Below are 18,515 nucleotides of genomic sequence, written 5' to 3'. Positions count from 1 at the left end.
ATAAAATTTGAGCTGAGCTGAGCTTTCTTTGGGCTTTCCATCTTCTCAAAGACATTATGCCTGAACCAGACAAAGAAGCATTTTATATTTGCTCCTCTTCCATTTTGAGGATAAAAAATAAGTAGCATTTACATAATGGTCTCTCTCATAATAGGCATTTAACAGTACATTTTGCAGGATATTTTATTCTTTTATAAATTGAAGATGCAGCCAGTTGTACATACTTTTTCCTGAAATCTTGATTGTGTTGATTATAATAAAAAATACTTCCTTGGGGATTTTGACTTTTTCCTGTTAGTTTAATCCAAATTGTTCAAGCCATTTATTTAACTCTCTTTGCAAATAACATGGCAAACATAAAGCTTTTTCAGTTAGAGATGCTGGTGTTTTTCCAATACAGAGACTCCATCTTACACTCAAATCCATGTAACATATAGACAACTTAATCATTTTTCTCTCGTTCCTTCAATGTCCAAAGTTCACATCTCATACGTGATGACAGCTGCATTATTCTTTTTCTCCACAATCTGTACACATCTCCATAAATACTAACATTCATTCATATAAGATGCAGCAGTGCAAATATAGATATCTCAATTTGTACCCAATTTACCATATTCATAAGTCAGAATTGACACAATCACCATAATCCTAAAATCTAGTAAGTGCTTTGAACAAGATAAACTTAGTTCCTGGCCTATCTTCCTCTTGTGGTTTAAGCCCAGCTGGAAATTGAGCACCATGCAGCCACTCACTCAGCCTCCCTCTCTTCCCCCCACCTCAGTGAAGTGGGAAGAAGAATCAAAGCAAAGCTTGTAGGCTGAGATAAGATCAGTGGCATAATTGACAATAAAGTAAATACAGTAATAATGGTAAATGATAATGACATTGGTAATAAATGGGATGGTAATAAACCAGTGATGCCCAGTGCAATTGGTCACCAGCCACTGAGCAATGCCAGGCCCCCTTCCCAGACCCAGGCTGGCCTCCCTTCCCGTACCTCCCCCAGCTGATGCTGACCATGACGTGGTGTGGAACATCCCACTGCTCAGTTTGGGTCATCTCTCCCAGCTCTGACCCTCCCAGTTTCTTTTGTGCACCTTCTCACTGGCAGAGCATCGGCCAAGGAAACATGCCCTTGACTCATGATAACATGACTTAGCAAAAACCCAAAACATCCGTGTTATCAACACCATTCTCATTCCAAACCCTAAACAGGAACTGGAACAGCTACTGAAAGGAAATTAACTCTACCCTAGCTGAAATCAGGACACTGCCACAAGTCTTCAGATCAATTTTTCATTCCTGTAATCACACTGTCATTTTCAGCAGTGTTTTTTCTCTTCTGCTCTAAAGAAGATTCTAACAAGCATCAGTTAAACCTGAGCATGGTTAAACATCTCCCTTTTATGATATGACTATCCATAAAACTACCCTGTAATTTGTGAACTGCTCCATCATACCTGTTTTTAACAGTATCTAACCCTGAACAATGTTGGACTGGAAACAAGTAGAAATTTCCTGGTTTCTGGAGCAGCAGGAAAAGGAAGGTATAGCCTTAACACTGCTCCCTGGAAAGCACAGGTATAAATCACTCCATGACACAGAAAAGGGAGGAAACTCCTTGCTATTCTAGACATAAGAATGATTATGAAATAGATCCAATCACTAGAGGTTAACTGTAAAACCATAGGGGTAAAAAACCAACAGCAAAATTTTCAAATGGACAGCATGAGATAGATGAGGTATTCAAACAAAATCCATTGTTAAACGATTCTTAAGAGGTATTGTTGCTTGGAAGGCAGGTGGGTTTTTGTAGAATACAAGACACCAATTACGGAATATTGGTATTTTTGGACAGTGAAACTGGAACAAACCCAATCAGAAATAGTTAGCTGGGGTTTTTTTAATAGAAAAATCCAGAAGTATTGACCTGCACTTCAAAAGGAGTGCAATTTGGAAGGAAATTGTCTTTTTGTAGCTGTTTGAATCTCAAGCCCGAAACCTTTAACATGGAAAATCTTAAGGAAATTTACAGGTATTTTTTACTCTAGAATTAGAAATCCTGTTCCCATCTGAAGCACACAGGTTCAAGGTCTTGAAGTTCCAAATAACACTGTAATGAAGATAATACTTGAAAGGCTTCTAGTAATGACTATTACCAATTATTTCCCCTAACTGCCTTAAAAATTCTATTAAAAGATGAAAGGTACTGTCTCTGAGGTAACAAAGATTGCAGGAGGTGGGACAGGACATTCACTGAGAGGCATTAGACCAAGCTCTGTGTCTTCCTTGTAAGTCTGATGCTTCTCAAAACCCAGACTTCTCCGAAACCTCTATCTCACTTTCTGACCCTCTAAACTCCCATCCCTGGGGACTCCACTTCTTCCCACAACCTTCAATGAGTTTGTAACCTCACTGCCTTAAGTTACAAAGTGATATAAAGATATGTATTTGGCCAAATATTCCATAGCATGGGGGTTTTTTTTCCATCTTCATCAAAAGCACCAGATGTGGAACACTGCCAGACACAAGACACTGGGTCAGGGAAACCTGATTCCCTGAGGTGAACAAGGAATTTTCTTGCTCACATCTCTAGTCTCACTTTCCATTTCAGAAAAAAATACTGGGTGCTGCTTTTCCCCAAGCCCTCAGTATTTAGCTGTCTGATTATGATATTGCACCTAGATGAAAACACTTCAGAGAAGCAAAAAGAAAAATCATATCCAGGGAATGTTATGCAGGCCAGTCATCCACAGAAGATGTAGAGCCTGTCAAAGCACTCACACCTCCAAAAACTGGGACTGCCTTCAATGGGAGGAATTTCTAAACTGCTTCCTGAATAAGTTAGAGACAATTTTCTTGCTGAGAGAGAATTGAGAGGAGACTGAATGTGCATGAAGCCTCTAAATCACTTTCAAGAAAAAAAATGTTGGCTATCAATTCCATCAGGAAGGGCTCTTTTCTGAGATGAAAGAATTGCTGACTACCTACAGCAATTTCCTCAAATGAAAGGGATGCTTTACAAATTTTATGTTGGTACAAAATACCTGAGATTTTCTTACATTCCTCAACCTACATTTTTTAAAAGTCTTTACATGTATTGTCTCTTTCAAATATTCTGTTTGCTTATTACTTCGTCACAGATTGAGTTAAAGATAATAAGGATAATAACAAACCCAACCAGTTATTCTTCAGCCAGTGGTATGGCAGGTGTGACACTGGGTGAATTTGGACCCATTACCCTTCATCTCCCCTCCACATCATCCTAGGCTGTCCAAAGCTAGTAGGCTCTAACAAAAGAGCACTGTACTGCCCAATTTTCAAGCTGGTATCCCAAGAATCATATGCACAAAAGGAATTTTCTAGTGGCCAGCATTAGCCAAGGAAGTCTATGAGCACATGGCAAAGATGTAAAGCACACTTGATATTACAGACTCAAATGGGAACTTATTTCAGTTGAATTCTTGGGACCAGGGCAATTGCTACGTTTGATGTCATAAAATTATTCTCCCCCCAGACTGGACTGTGAAAGACTGTGGGAAAAGTTCTTCTGCCTCACAGATCACCAAGAAATATAGTGCTCACTTGGGTTTCTGTCACTACAGGAGCTCCAAAAATTGCTTTTTTTCTGCCTTGATTCTCCTGTTTGGTCTGAAGTTCTTCATACAAAGTGGTTGGACTTGAAAAGGGATATTTGAGTGAAGTGTACCTCCTGTGATAAACCACAGATATGGCACAATATTTTTAAATTTCCTTCTAAGCTGGGGCTTCATGAAGTCCAATCTACTCACTGTGGATCCATGAGGCTACAATGTCTGCTCATCTTCACCTTCCCAGGCTCCTTTCAACTTGTGATCCTACCTCCATTCACACATGGCAGGTACCCGGAATCCTGGCTGGATACTCTGGGATGGCAGGGAGCCGGATAAATAGCTTGAGGTGTTATTGCTGCAGGTAGTGAGAACTCATGGTCACCAGTTGTTTGTCAGAATGGTCTCATTTGGGAATGCAGCCCCTGACATGAATGCATCCTATTTTTCGGTTTATGTTGAAACATTGTACAGAATACTTCACAGTTAAAAAAAGAAGCTGTCTTGATGAAACCCTGCTAACTTCAAAAAACCACAACAAAATAATGGACTTGCTTTCCCAGAGTGTTTGACAATGGAACAATTTCTGTGGAGTTGATTTCTTAGATAGGGTGGATGCTTTCCATTTCCTCAAAAACCCTGATGGCTTAATGGTTTAAGCATTATTCATTCCTTTCTGGATTGGGCTGGTAACAGCCTAGTAATGTGAGATCTATTAAGATTCTCAAAAAAAAAAAATCCTGGATTTTGCATTGTTTGAACTCTTAATTATGAATTCATTTGGGCTGAATAATATCCATTATATGCTTGGAGATTTTGATGTGGAAAATCCCATTAATAAAGAACAACATCTGAGACCCTGAAATATGCAGGGAGATTTTTTTGCAATCCCCAGAGTACAGAAAGCCTTGAATGCTTACCAAAGAGGGTGATGCACGTCTATTCTGTCTCCTAAAAACACTTCCTCTTTCAGATTTACAGTCACTGAGAACACAGAGCAATTTTGATCAAAAGAAGCAGCAGCAGCAGCTGTAAGGGAAGAGTGTTCATTTCTGATTGCCTCATCTGGACTAGAAGGGGGTAGTAGAATAATTTTATTACACCAGATGCACTGGAAGGCTTTATTTCATTTAATCTGGAGAACAGAGGAATTTGTCACATAGAGAAAATGAAAATAATCTTGTTCTTCTTGCCACCACCCAGGCATGATGGTTACTGGCTGAGCTCACAGAAGAAGCTGGAGTTTATGATGACTATTTACTAACTTTCTCCTGCATGACTCTCCTAAGAGAGCTGGTATTTTTCTACACTCCAGAGACATCTTCTGTTGAAAAGTTATTTTTGTTTGGTATTTGCTGGAGAGCATTTGTTTTGGGAATGTGAGCTTCTGGGATTTGTGGTAGGCTCAAAGTTTCAACTGTACAGCATAGAATACTATTTGTTCTTTAGAACAGACTTAATAATTAACACTTAGAACATTCTGTATGCTGAAACCTTTCTTGACTGGCACTGTGCACTGATAACAATAAACAGGCACAGATTTTGGGGGTCTGTGTGGTTTTTCTAATTCTATATCCTTTTAGCAGTAGAACATGTACAACGTCATTTATTTGTTTGAGCTTAATTTTGAGGGTTGTGTATTCTGTAATTATTTTTACACCATTAATACTATGGCTCTTGGTGAAGTGCTTTTTGAGCAGAAGCTTTGAGCAAAGTTACTAGAGTCACCCATTATTTATTTTTTTGACAAATAGATTTTAAGTGTCACTCTTGTGACATGGTAATATATTGCAGCTTCTCAGGACAAAGGGTAATATCTACACAGAATGGAAAGCAGGGGAGAATCAAGCCTGATACTCACCAATGAAGAAGGCCAGGAAAAGGTATTGAGCCCACTCTCTAAAATATAGAAAAGCAAAAGTTATTAATTCCTTTTCCTCTAAAAGGAGAGTGATAAGCTATAATTTGTTTTCAATGGGCTGGCAAGGTCATTAGCATATATTTGCCAACAATGCAGCCAGGAAATTTGGGTTCAGATCGTGTCCCTTCAGGTAGAGTGTCCAATGTCTTGAGACCAGGCTGCCTCCATTCCAAGTCATGAGAGAGGACACAGGGGTAAGTATGGCAAAGTTATGTGTGTCTCCAGTCTAAAAGTACACAGATCAGAAGTACCAGACTAATCAAATCTTGTAAAACATGCTTGACCATCTACCAGAGATCTGATATCTTTCAGACTTTATGATGATGACTGTGTAATGACCTTAAATAGTTCTCGGGAAGTAATTACACAACACTAAGTGAAAAGAAGAAATATTTTTGCAGAGAGGTTGTCTAGAAGTCAGACTCCTGACTGAATTCAGCTCTGTCACCCATCAGTAGAAACTCTCTTCCTGCTCTGTATCTTCCTATTACACATTTCTCCTGTTTTCTGGTGACTTGACTATAGGACTAGAAACCAGCACTTGTGACAGAAATGAAATGTAAACCACAGGTAAAAATCTCTTTGACATACAAAAAAAAATATATCCTTACACAAAACATGGTTAAACATACTTCTTTCTAACTCTTTTTATATCTCAATTTGCAAGAATAATTCTGCAATACACTATTATTTTATAGCTGGAATCCCCTTTGTTATTATGGCTAATGTCATAGGAGTCACTTCATTTTTTGTATCTTTGCAGCACTTACAGTCTGCTCAATTTCCCTATTTTCCAAGGCCATGGTGGTGAAGCATGACTCCAGGGGCTTTGTAAATGCTTGGGACAGCACCAGGATGGACACTTGGTGGACATTCCTGTCAGTGCTTTTGTCATTGACCCTGCTTGCAAATTATTTTTTTAGACCCAGAAAGACAGATCATCTTCTCTCTTCACCCTTTTTAATAGAGATGTCTAATTTCATTCTCCCAAGGCTTCTCTATTAGCATTTTCTTCTTCCCACCAGTCATTTCAGAATATCTTTATTAAAAAGATGGGAGGGGAAAATCAAGCACAGGAGGGAGTGAGTGCTAATTGAAAGAACAGAAAACTACTGCCAAAATAATGCTTGTGAAATATGCATTCATATTCACACAGCCTTCTGTGCCTGAGGAATTGCATCTACATTCTGCATTAATTGCACGGAGAGCCAAAGCCTATCAGGTCTGCATCATTAATGCTGCAAATCGTTCATTAAGGCCCTAAATATCTGAGCTGCCTACCCCTGTTTTAGTCACTAGAGGAGGCAGTCAGTACAAAAGCACTGCCAAATTCCTTGTGTTCTGATAAACAGGGTAAAATGAAGTCATGCTGTTGCTAGATTGAATGGAAAAGTTAGCAGCGTGTTCCTGAAAGCCTTTTCTGCTTGGCACAAGAGAAATGATCGCCTCTCCTAAATTAATAATAATAAAAAAAAAAAGATAAAGAGCATCAAAAAAGCACCCTGTAATTCAGCCGTACCATTGGCTTTTGTGTAAAAAGCTACAACTATTACAACTATTACTGCTCATCTATAGTTCAGTTATTTTCTTGGGGGGATTTCCATCGCTCCTTGTCATCTTTTTCGTTAAAATTGAATGCATTTGTTAGGTGTGCAGTTCCCTATACTGGAAAGGGCTTCCTGCTGGGAACAGGACCTTAGGAATAGTAATCATATCCTTTCCTGGATCACAGACGTTCTAAGTGAATCTGTACCCAATCTTACTTCACCGATGCCAAGACTTCCTTCCTTCTCATTACTTATTCCCCCCATAGCTCCTGTTTCGTTCCCCGGCGCGGGCAGAGCCCGTGGTGCCAATCCCTGCCGGGAAGGGCGAATTCCAAGGCTCGGGCGCCACCTGCTGCGGCCCGGGCCAGGCGCGCCCGGAGCCGGGAGAAGGGCAGCGGTCAGGGGGGAACCCGGGCACGGAGCTGGAAAAGATAACCTCCTGTGGCCTGCAAGGCTTTACTGGTTTGCTCCTTCCAGGGACGGAGCGTCAAAGGAAAGGAGTTCCAACAATGACCACCGGGCTCGTGAATGAACGGAGTACCTTCAAGAACAAAAAAACCAACTAGCAATTTCTTCAGCTGAGACAACTGAAGTTATTCCGTGCTGGGGATGCATTTGGATCCCACCTTCATTTTGCCTGAGGACCTGAATGAAACCACTGAAAAGACTCCTTACAGTGTCAGAAAAAGTAATGATTTTGTGCCTCCATGAAAAAGAGAGGAGCAAGAGAGGACTCGTTTAAACAGAGAAATATGGGGCAGCAGGTGAGTTCAAACTAGTGACAACGAGAGGTGCAGTCCTTGCCTTGGGGAGACTCCCCTTAGAAGGTGTCCCTGGGTTGTCATGTGTAGTTCCCATTTCTCTAGTTAGACTCACCCTCGTGGAGAGAAAAAGGAAACTGACATTGGAACACAAGGTGGATTGACATTAGAACGCTGGAATGGGATTTCCAACGTTCCTACAGGCTGAAGAAAGCAGCTGATGATAAATTCTTTTAAGCGCCCAGAAAAAGATGAAGAGGCAACCAGAGACTCATTTTGAATTAGCTGTCTGATAAGTTCATAACACTTTAATTTTTGGTAAACAGGCTTGAGAATAAGCACTGCATCACTGCATCCCACTCAGAGAGTCAGCATTCTGTCCCCTCACTTCGTGTTTACACCTCAGATGCTCTCCTGAGAGCGGAGGAATCCCATGGGCCTTGTTCAGTCCCCTGCCAGCGGAGAAGTTTATTCTGCCCAGCAAATGTGCCTTGTGTCCCTAGGCATGGAGAAGCAGCTTCCACAGCTGCCTCAGAAGGAGTTGTTTGTCCTGCTCTTCAGGCTCTGAGGGGAATGCTTGTTTGTCTGGCTAGCTTTTCCCAAGCCCCAAAAGACCCACTAGCAATCCTCAGGGGGTGACAGCAGTGTCTCTGGTTAATGACCCCAGAGCAGAGGAGCAGGCTGTCTTACCTGCTGGAGGGCTCATCCAGCAAACCGCCCGTGGCTCCTGCAGATGTTAAAGCTTTGCAGCCACCTTTGTTCTGCCCTCCCAGCAGCAAGCTCACGCAGCGCGGGGGTCGGGAGAGCCGCGGGGGCCGACCCCCGAGCGGGGCAGAGGATAAAGGATGCGATGAAGGATGTCCGGAGGATGCTGCCGTGCCGCTCCCGGCAGGCTGAGCCCGGCCCTCCGCGCCCGTCCCGGCGGCACAGCCGGGAGAGAAGCCGGGCAAAGGAGCGCAGTTGGCGCTCCAGCTGCACGCTTCTTTGGGATGCATCCAACCAGGGGACTGAAATGCTGGTTTCCAGCACTGATGGTGCTGTATGTTTCTGAAAATGTATTTTAAACAATTGCAAAGTGAGCTCTCGGTACGTATGAGTTTGGTTTATGCTATTTCACACAACTTCACATTTGAAAGCCTTAAAAGATAGGTAGGTGGGAGAAGGTCTTAAAACATATACCCCGGTTTGCATTTGCAGGAAAAGAAAGTTCACGATTTCTGATGGTATTTGAGTTGTTCGTTTCAGGTGGATTTATGTCTTTTTTTGCAATTCACTTTCCATGGATAGCTTAGTAAAAACTTGAATGACAGACAAAGACGCAAAACAAAGACTGATAAAAAAGGAGTACAGAAAGTGTGCCTAATGTGTTTTAAAGTGTCTGTCCCAAACGTCAGTGCTGAAAAAAATACTTTAGAGCTTGATCTGAATACCACTGAAGTCTATGGAGATCATTATGAAGGGTCTAAAACAAAGCTAAAGGGATATCATAATTCATGCTATTGTTAATTTGTATCACAATAATACTTAGGAGCCTCATTTGTCATCAACAAACTTATTTAAAGCAAGGAATCATACACAAAGAAAAAAACCTGACCCTCATATTAATGACAAATAATCTCTGTTTGACGTATATGTTAAATACTTGCTACAAATTGCTTCTGAACAAGCTACAAGGCAAACTACTCTGCAGACACTGTTTGCTGAATAATGCTGAACAATGAATAAATTCTAGAAAATTGCAAGCAGAAACATACAGCACAAACCAGATAACCTTTTCCTCATGCTTTGTTCATCCATCTCTCCTCAACAGGTATTTCTGGGGCAAGTTGCCATGGGTGGTGGAGATTTATTTGATTAATAAATGTCCGTTCACTTACTAAGCAACCACTGGAATAAAGTCTCCCTGCAATAAAATTATGTCTCCCTGCAATAAAATTATTTTATATAATATGGTAAATGAAATTGAGTCTTTTAATGCCTCAGGCAGTAATGTCTTTTTAGAAATCATGTTACCATCACATAATTTTAATGTAACTAGATCCATCTTTAAATAATTTCCAAAATAAAACGAGATGGAATTATAATGGGCTACACTTGGTAAGAGAAAAATTCTTCTCTTCCTTCCATAGTAGGACAGTACCTTCAGGGCTTCAAGCATGACACAGGGAATACTCCATATCAGCTAAGTATGGCACAGAAGTCAAGCCATAAATCCAGAGCAATAGGTTGTTTTTAGCATCAAAAGCTCTTGCACCACTCCAAACTTTAGCAAAATCACCTCAAAATATTTTACTTTACTGTGTTCTTTCCGTAAAAATACAGTGGTATATCACAGACTGGAGATAAAAAACACATCAACATTTTAAAACCAAAACATTTTGGAGGAAGAAAGTTGTATTGAAACTAATCTGCTACACATTTTACACATACAATACAAAACTGAGTTTTTACAACAACAACATATGGAAAGTATCTGAATCAGTAAGACAATGACTTTCATAAATCACTCCAGGTTCCAACTTTAAATTATGTCATGTTCCCTCTCTCGTGGGACATTCACTGCATCTCATACAAACTTGTGGTTATGTGTGCACTGTATTCCTAACTGTGTAGGGAATGATGTCATATCAACACATAGAGCATGTGTAAAAGGAAGAGTAAACACTGCTTTACATGACTCTGACCAGATGAACCCACACACTCTCCATCACTTCCCTCTGGCTTAGGGGATTCCTTTTTTTCCTTTTTACATGATTTATTAAATGGATTCACCAAAACTTTGGGGGATTCCTCTTTAGACTTTATTTTTGCAGCAGTACACAGTGGGTTGCAGTGTCCAAGAGTATTGTGGGACAGAAATCCCATTTCCCTAATCTCAGGTACACAAAGGCCTCAGGCTCATACAAGACAAAGTAGAATTGCCAATGAATACAATGAAGATTTATGGGGTTTTGATCAAAAGCCTGTAAAATTCCAGTTAAACAGCTGCTTGTGACTAGACCTACCTTTCCTTCAGGTCACAGACAGGTTTACTGGACAAGCTCAATTTTTAGTAGCAGTCTTTTACTTTGTCTTCAAAAGCTACAGCATATTTCTCTCCTTAAAAAAATGCCAAGAGAGGGTATATGACAAGTAAATGCACCAATTTTATCCCCTGTTGTCAATAAATGTCCACATGTTCATACTGTTTGTATGGTCTCAAATTACCATCTCAAACTAACGGAACTTTGCTCAGTGATTTTAGATAATAAAAATGCAGCTTTAATATATTTCTATTAAATCATCCTCTAGTGAAGTTTTAGTGAAGGCAAGATACAACAAAAGCAGCAGTTTTACAGTGCTGGCGTTGAACATACATGGAATTGAATCTCATATGATTTCAGAATTTTTTATTGTTGAACACCTAACAAGAATATAATCCTTTGACAGGATGCTGCCCCTACAACTACTGCTGCTACTCATGCTTTAGTTATCTGTGAACTCACCGAACTTGTTCTGGAATACTGTCACAGGATAAACACACAATCGTAAAGCTCAGCTCACGTGAGGATTCAGTAGGAATCACATATCCATCTGTAGAGCTCAGCTGAATGGGGTAAAATAAACATTCTTTCTCCATCTCTCCAACAAGATATTTATTAATTAATGGTGCCATTGATTTGCTAACACATTTAAATCTGTATGGTTCGGGCCTCCTTTGACTCTAGCAACCACAGACTGTTTAAAGAGGAGAGAACAAAGTGCAGTAAATTTCTACAGGACCATTTTTACTAAAATGTTAGCTCTTTATTTCCAGTGACCTGGATTTAAATCCACTTTTAATTTGAAATTATTATGTAGCTGCCAGATTTTAAAGAGAAAGAAATGTGCTGTCAGTTTGCATTCTAGAGATGATCCCGGTTTTTGACCTGACACCACAGATTGTCATTAAATAGCATTACCCTCCTTTTTCAATCCTGGGCAAAGTGAAAAACATCAAAGATCAGTCAAAAAAAATACTATATTCAGCTTTAGTTTAAGATGAAATTTAGATATACAGGATCTAGGCAAAGCACAGCCACATTGTAACAAAGGCAAATCAATAAACCATAACGATATAAAAAGAGAAAGAAAAAAAACCAGCAGGGCTATTTTCTAAGCAAGATATGGTATCTTTTACTTTACTGGCAGTAAAAAATGCAGGTTCCTCTAAGTTTGACATTATCTGTCTCATACTTTCAGATCAACTTGCTGGAAGTAACCAACAGCTTCATTGGAAATTTTGTGCCATCTCCCAGCTGGAGTACACAGGTGAGTGGACAAACACTATGTGCAGTTAGAGGACATGAAACCTACTAATTGGAAATAAAAATTCTTGTTCATGCAGGAGCATATAAATGATGTTCTGAAGCATAGCTTTGAAATTCATGCTACAGATCTGCCTCTCTGGTTTTTGTGTGCAGAGCCAAATTGAATTCCTTGGATAACTTCCTTTGCCCTCATTAAACTGTGTCAGCTTGCACCATAAAGAATGAGGTAAGGAACAATTTTCCCCTTTTTAACCTAACATAGATGAATTTTTCTATGTAATATTACTCAAATATATAAACTGACTGAGTAGCTAAAATGTAGATGGTGGTTTTACTTTGCTAAAGGGTACATATATAAGAAACATCATATTACTTTTTATTACATTTCAATTAATGGAATTAGAAGATTATTATTTAAGTCATGACAAAATAAAATTGCTCTGCTTTTCTGATGTCTGTTTCCCTTCACTGAGGCTAGCCACATGAGTGCTGCCAGATTTATCACTTCTTCTTGGAAAGTCTCTTTTGCACCCTTTTCTGCTGATGGATGTGCCAGAACAGCTGGATGAGGGCTTTCTCCACCAGCTCCTCCCATGCAATCACCAAGCCCTCTGAGCAACCTCACTTCCTCCCCTAAAGTGGAGGGACCAGAAAAATTCCTGGATGTAAGAACTGTAAAATCCCTTTCCAACCCTTTATTAGGAGGTCATCCCAATAATTCCATAGTCAAAAGGTAAGGGCTTTCTTTAAACTACAACCCCAACATTGGATTGTTACATTCCTGCAGTAGAGTGAAGGAAAGGTGCCTTTCCATTTAAAATATCTCTTGTCTAGACTGTATCTCTAAAGAATAGAGAGATTAAAAATGTAAACAAGCCTTCAATGGGCACAAAATGCTGTTTCCAAAAAAAATTAATGATTTGGATACATGTGAAATGATTGGCACAGAGTTCAAGAGCTTCCCTGACTCAAGTGGTGAAAATTACAGTCTTTTCCATGCCATATGAAAATTTTTCATATTGTTGTTAACTTTTCATTATGGAAGTAAATTATATTATATAACCAGCATCTCAGCTTGTAAACCTGTCACTGATTTTTTTTTATTTCCTCTAAGAACCACAGATGATCCAAGTGACCAAAAGCAAATATACTGAATGACGTCTAAGAAATTAGCCCAAGTTCTATAATTTTTTGACAAACTTGCAGGACAGTTACCACATGTTTAGTATTTATTGAGCAGTGGGTGTGATCAAAAGGATCTGTACCTATAGACACAAAAGGCAAGTTTGAGACAATCATTGCTCATTGTCCCAAACAAAATAAAACAAACAAAGCCAAAAAAACCCCAAAACCCTAACAAATCAATTTTATTTTAAGACAATAACCCAAAACTATCAGGAGAAAAGCTGGGAACTTAAAATGCCCTCACACAGTCCATTATCTCTCTTAAAATAAACGTGAAACACAAAATATCACATTGCACATTTGAAAAATAACCTACTTGATCTTGTACTTCTATGCTACCTCGGGCCATTGATAAGCATCCTCATGAACCACCCCTCATCAGCAGCATCTGGCAAGTTTTACAGGGTTCTGTAATAAAAAAAAAGAAGGGCCTGATCAATTTATTTGACAGTTAAAAATAAATCTCATTCACCCAGGAATTAATGGCAGAATTTTTAGGCCAAAGAATTTTGCCGGCAGAGATATACAAGGTAAATACTGGCAAATCAGATTTCTAATGAACTTTAGGTTCTAATTTTCATTGCAGAGAAACTATCACATTTTAAAAAGGCATATTTCCTTGAGTATCACACAATCAAAAAGGGTTTCTTCAATGAATGGTTGTTTTATATATCCCAGATTAAATATATTTTAGTCTTTTTTTAAGCCTGGGTTTAGACAAAAAATGAAAACCCTCACTAGTTAGGCATGAAACATGCTCACTGAACTTGCAGGCTCTTGATAGCCTTCTTAGAGAGTTGTCAACCTCACGTGAATTTCTGATGCAATTAACGTCTCACTACATCTAAAACTGTAAATTTTTCCGCCATTTTTGTCAATTTAGTGTCAAAGTGGCATTTTAGTAAAAATAAAGGCATTTCTTAATAAAAATACTTAGGTAAAACAGAATTAAGATTAGGAATATATTGTTCTTTAAAATCTACATCTCCTGCACGTTAAAAAACTGGAAATCTGTAGTTAAGCACCTTATGTTTCATCCTGTAACTTGGCTGAGTTTCAAACTCTTTATGCCAACTCACTCTGCTCTATAGACAGCTCTCTACCCCAGCTTCTGGCTTCCACACTGGACAGCAGATCACTCTCCTTTGGTGTCTTCAAACATTGAAGGAGCTTGATGTCTGGAGCCAGGCTGCTCTAGTGGAAGTAGTATGGATGGGACAGACTAAACTTTGACATTGGACTCACTTTGAAGAGGCAGGTTTCTACTGAACTTCCTTAACTGCAGGCATAAACCATTTTCAAAGAGATGAAGAGTAAATCTCTGCTTAAACTGCTTGGATATCTTCATCCACATGCCAAGAGATTTCAAAGCCAAGAAGAAAAAACATGCCAGAGTTAAACAGAAATGAACCTGGCTACATAACTCGTGTCGTTTTTGCATTTTCCTCTCACTGTCTTTGCCACTGATTGCTACCATTTGGTTTCAGCTGCCTTGGGCACTGCTCCATTCAGTCCCAAATTAATTCTCACAGTGGCCAAAATTCTTCTCTACTGGGGTCCCCAGTTTGTTTTGAGAGATCCAATACATTCAGATCATCATCTGCTCTTTTTACAGCTATCCAAACCAGAACAAGAGATTCACTCATCACCATGTTATTAATTCTCACACACTCAGCGTTACCAGTATAACCAAAACAAACTTTGTTACCTATTGTTATGTGTATCCATGAAATACAACATAAAGTAAAATGCAGAGAATACAGCTGCACTCACTTTAGTTCTAGGGCTCTGTACAGGTTTGTCAGATTTGATGAACTCTAGTCCCATTGAAATTCACTTCCTCTTGTTCATGGTCAGAAACCTTGCCCATGCATTTTTTAACACACTGCATTAGGGGACAGAAGGTGGATGACAGATTCATCTCTAAACTGCTTCTCTGTCCCAAGAGCTGCACAATGGTCCATACCACATTGAAAACAGCAGTTTGATGGAAAGAGGGTGACTTCCTAGCCTAGTGGTAACATAACATTTACCTCAGATTTCTCAGCTATATGCATTTAATTTAAAAAATCCAACAACAATTGTTTTCTTTTCCACTATTTTGCCATGCTGAGACATGTGACACTACCTAGCTTCAGCAAGGAATGTGACAGACGTAAACACAAAGCTAAATGTGATGGGTAAGCAGGACAGCTCCCTGAAAGGTGGCTGTAGTTGGGGGGGTTGGTCTCTTTCACCAGGCAGCACTGCCAGAACCAGAGGACAGAGTTCAGGCTGCATCAAGGGAAATATAGGTTGGATATTAGGAAAAAGTTTTTACAGAAAGAATGATAAAGTTCTGGAATGGGCTGCCCAGAGAAGTGGTGGAGTCACCATCCCTGGATGTGTTTAAAAACAGACTGGGTGTGGCACTCGGTGCCATGGTTTAGTTGAGGTTTTAGGGCATGGGTTGGACTCTTTGATCTTGAAGGTCTCTTCCAACCTAGAGATTCTGTGAATCTGTGAATACAGTGACATGGATCACAGGGAAGCCTGGTCTGGCATGGGGAAAGCCCAGCTGAATAGTCAAATTCTTTTGGTCTCAAAGCCAGAACAAAATCCCAGATGGGTGTATAGCTATTTATTGACTCACTAAGCCAAGCATGTCGCCTTAAAGCATGGTGAGTGGGTCAGCACCCAAAAACCTTAAAATTGTCCTCTCATCTGCTTCTCTCCTGCCTGTGGGAGCAAGATGCAGCTGGGGGCAGCAGGGGGGATTTTGCCTGTTCCCTGCTGCGGACGGGGCTGATGAGTCTTTTTAAGGTGGCAGGATGGGGGCAGTGAGGCTGGGAGCCAGGCAGACACACCTGGAACTGAGAGCACCCACCAGCTTGCTCACACATGTGGAGAGCAGCAATGCATGGCACTGACCTGAAGAACACTCCAGAAGTAAACCAGAAATTTGGAGAGGAAAGGGAGGGAGCTGTTTTGGGATAGAGGTGTTTCTGTGTGTTTGGTGGGTTGATGTTTGTTTGCTTGTTTCAAAGTGACACTTCATTTATAGAAAGCAAGGATTTAATACTCCTGTATGAACTTAAAAGGTCTAAATCTGGTGATTTCTTAGTAGCAGCATCAATTTACTCTGAACAAGAATTATATAAATCTATTTTTCTTAAAATAGCTTGAGCTATAGTAGTCCTCTTTTTTCCTGTGCTCATATTCTAATTGCTGGATCACTGCTGGATCATTTAAAATGTTACCAGTCCAGAGTTTTGTACTCTCCTTTTATTTCTAACCAAAATGATAAAATGAAGCATAGCCAAAGAGAATATTTTTGCAGTAAGTAAATGTAAAAGGCTCTGAAGGTCTAAAAAATATTATAAAAATTAAGATAAACATGCCTATATCATCTAAATTTGACCTATTTTTCTATGCCAGCTTATTGGTTCAGACACAGAGACTATTGTTAAAGAAAGTGGAAGCAGTTTGGAAGAAGGGATATCATAACTGCAGACACAGAAATTCGCTTCAATCTCACTGAATTTTGTAGTGATTGGTTTGATCTTGAGATGTTGTGTGCACAGTAAAAAGGGCTGAAAGCAACTGAGGCTGGCTTAGACCTAAAGAAGTTGGGAGATCTTCACTGGACCCTAAAAAACAAACAACCAGAAGACTGAACTTTATTGTGAAAGGAACACAATGCAACTCTCAGAACCTCACTTTAACTTTATGAAGATTTCACAAACACTCCCTTTCATTTTTCAACAATATTAAATATGCAATAAATCAAAACAGCTCTTTGGAGGTGCTTGAATTACTTCATAAGGGTATCCATTAACAGTATCTTTAAAAAAATACTATTTCTGGTTGCATTTCATTCTCTTGAGAGTATCAACATTTTTTAGGCTTAACATAGCTTTTTCTCAACCTCTCATAAGATCAATAATAATGATAATAATAACAGTAATTATAAAGCTTACCCTCATTTTTTGTTGCTCCTCCAAACTAAAAGAAAATATTACATTAGCCTCCTCCTGAACTCTGTGGCTGGTGAAAATAGCCAGGACATGTCTCTAAAATTTTATTCCTTACAACTGGTTCACCAATAGTACTTTTATGGTTGTAATAAATTGTTTTGCCTGACACAGTTTTAAAAAGGATAGATCTCCTTCCAATTTGATTGTGGACAGCATTAAAACATCCTTCATTCTATAAAAATTAGGGGTTTTTACAACTAAGAAACTTAAGACTCCATAACAAAATGAAGATATGTTCCTTCACATATCCACAAGACAAATATTTTGGAAGAATATCCAGATAAAACTGGAAACACATCTATTTTTCAAGGTTATTTATAGATACAAATGAATATGCTCCATTTGAATTACTTATGCATTCTGTATGATCTGTGTCTAATTTAAAACACAAAATCACCAGCATTCCAACCAGCTCTTTTCCATTCCCTTGAATGCAGTTACCCTGCTTAACAAGTCAGAAACTGAGCAGGAGCAACTAAATGATACCTGGCAGAAAAATTAAAAAACATTTAGAACCATGCTCATTGTCAGAGATAGATGCAGGAATTCATTCTTCATTGTTTCAGAATGTTGTGCTTCACACTAAGCCTTCTTCACCCAGAGATTTTCCTTCTCCACCTTTTCTGGGAAAAACACTCATTAGGACCAATAGTTTTTTCCCCACTATGTAGTTACATTGAAAAAGAAGAAAACAAAAACCCTATAAAATATATTTTCCTTTTACAAAAAAAAAAAAAAAAAGGTGGAAAACTCTTTCCAATTTTGATTTCTTCAGTGCATTTGCAGTCTGTAACAGAAATGATACGGAATTGATTGTCCAAAACTTAAAACACACTGGGAACTTGCAGACTCTTAGCAAGGCATTCAGAATCACTTTGGGAAAGCAAAAGCCTTTGCATTCAGCACCTCCAAAGTGCAACCACAAGACAGTGCAACTGGAGCTAATCCAAGACATCATGATGAGTCTTTTTAAGGTGCAACCCTTCCATTCAAATTCTGAAGTGGGGATTATTAATGAGGATGGATGCAGAGATTTCCCATTACTGGATTGCAACAACCTGACAAAGACTGCAGGGTCGCTACAGAACCATACAGAAACAATAAATCTATCTCTCAATGCTGTAAAAGACATAACAGACTCACTCACTGGAAGAAAACAGAAATAATTTTGGCATTTGAATTTTGGTTTTATGTTCGGTTAAC

This window comes from Fringilla coelebs, assembly GCF_963513975.1.
Source record: "Fringilla coelebs genome assembly, chromosome: 4".
In the NCBI taxonomy this organism is placed as follows: Eukaryota; Metazoa; Chordata; class Aves; order Passeriformes; family Fringillidae; genus Fringilla; species Fringilla coelebs.
This window is presented reverse-complemented; position numbering follows the sequence as displayed.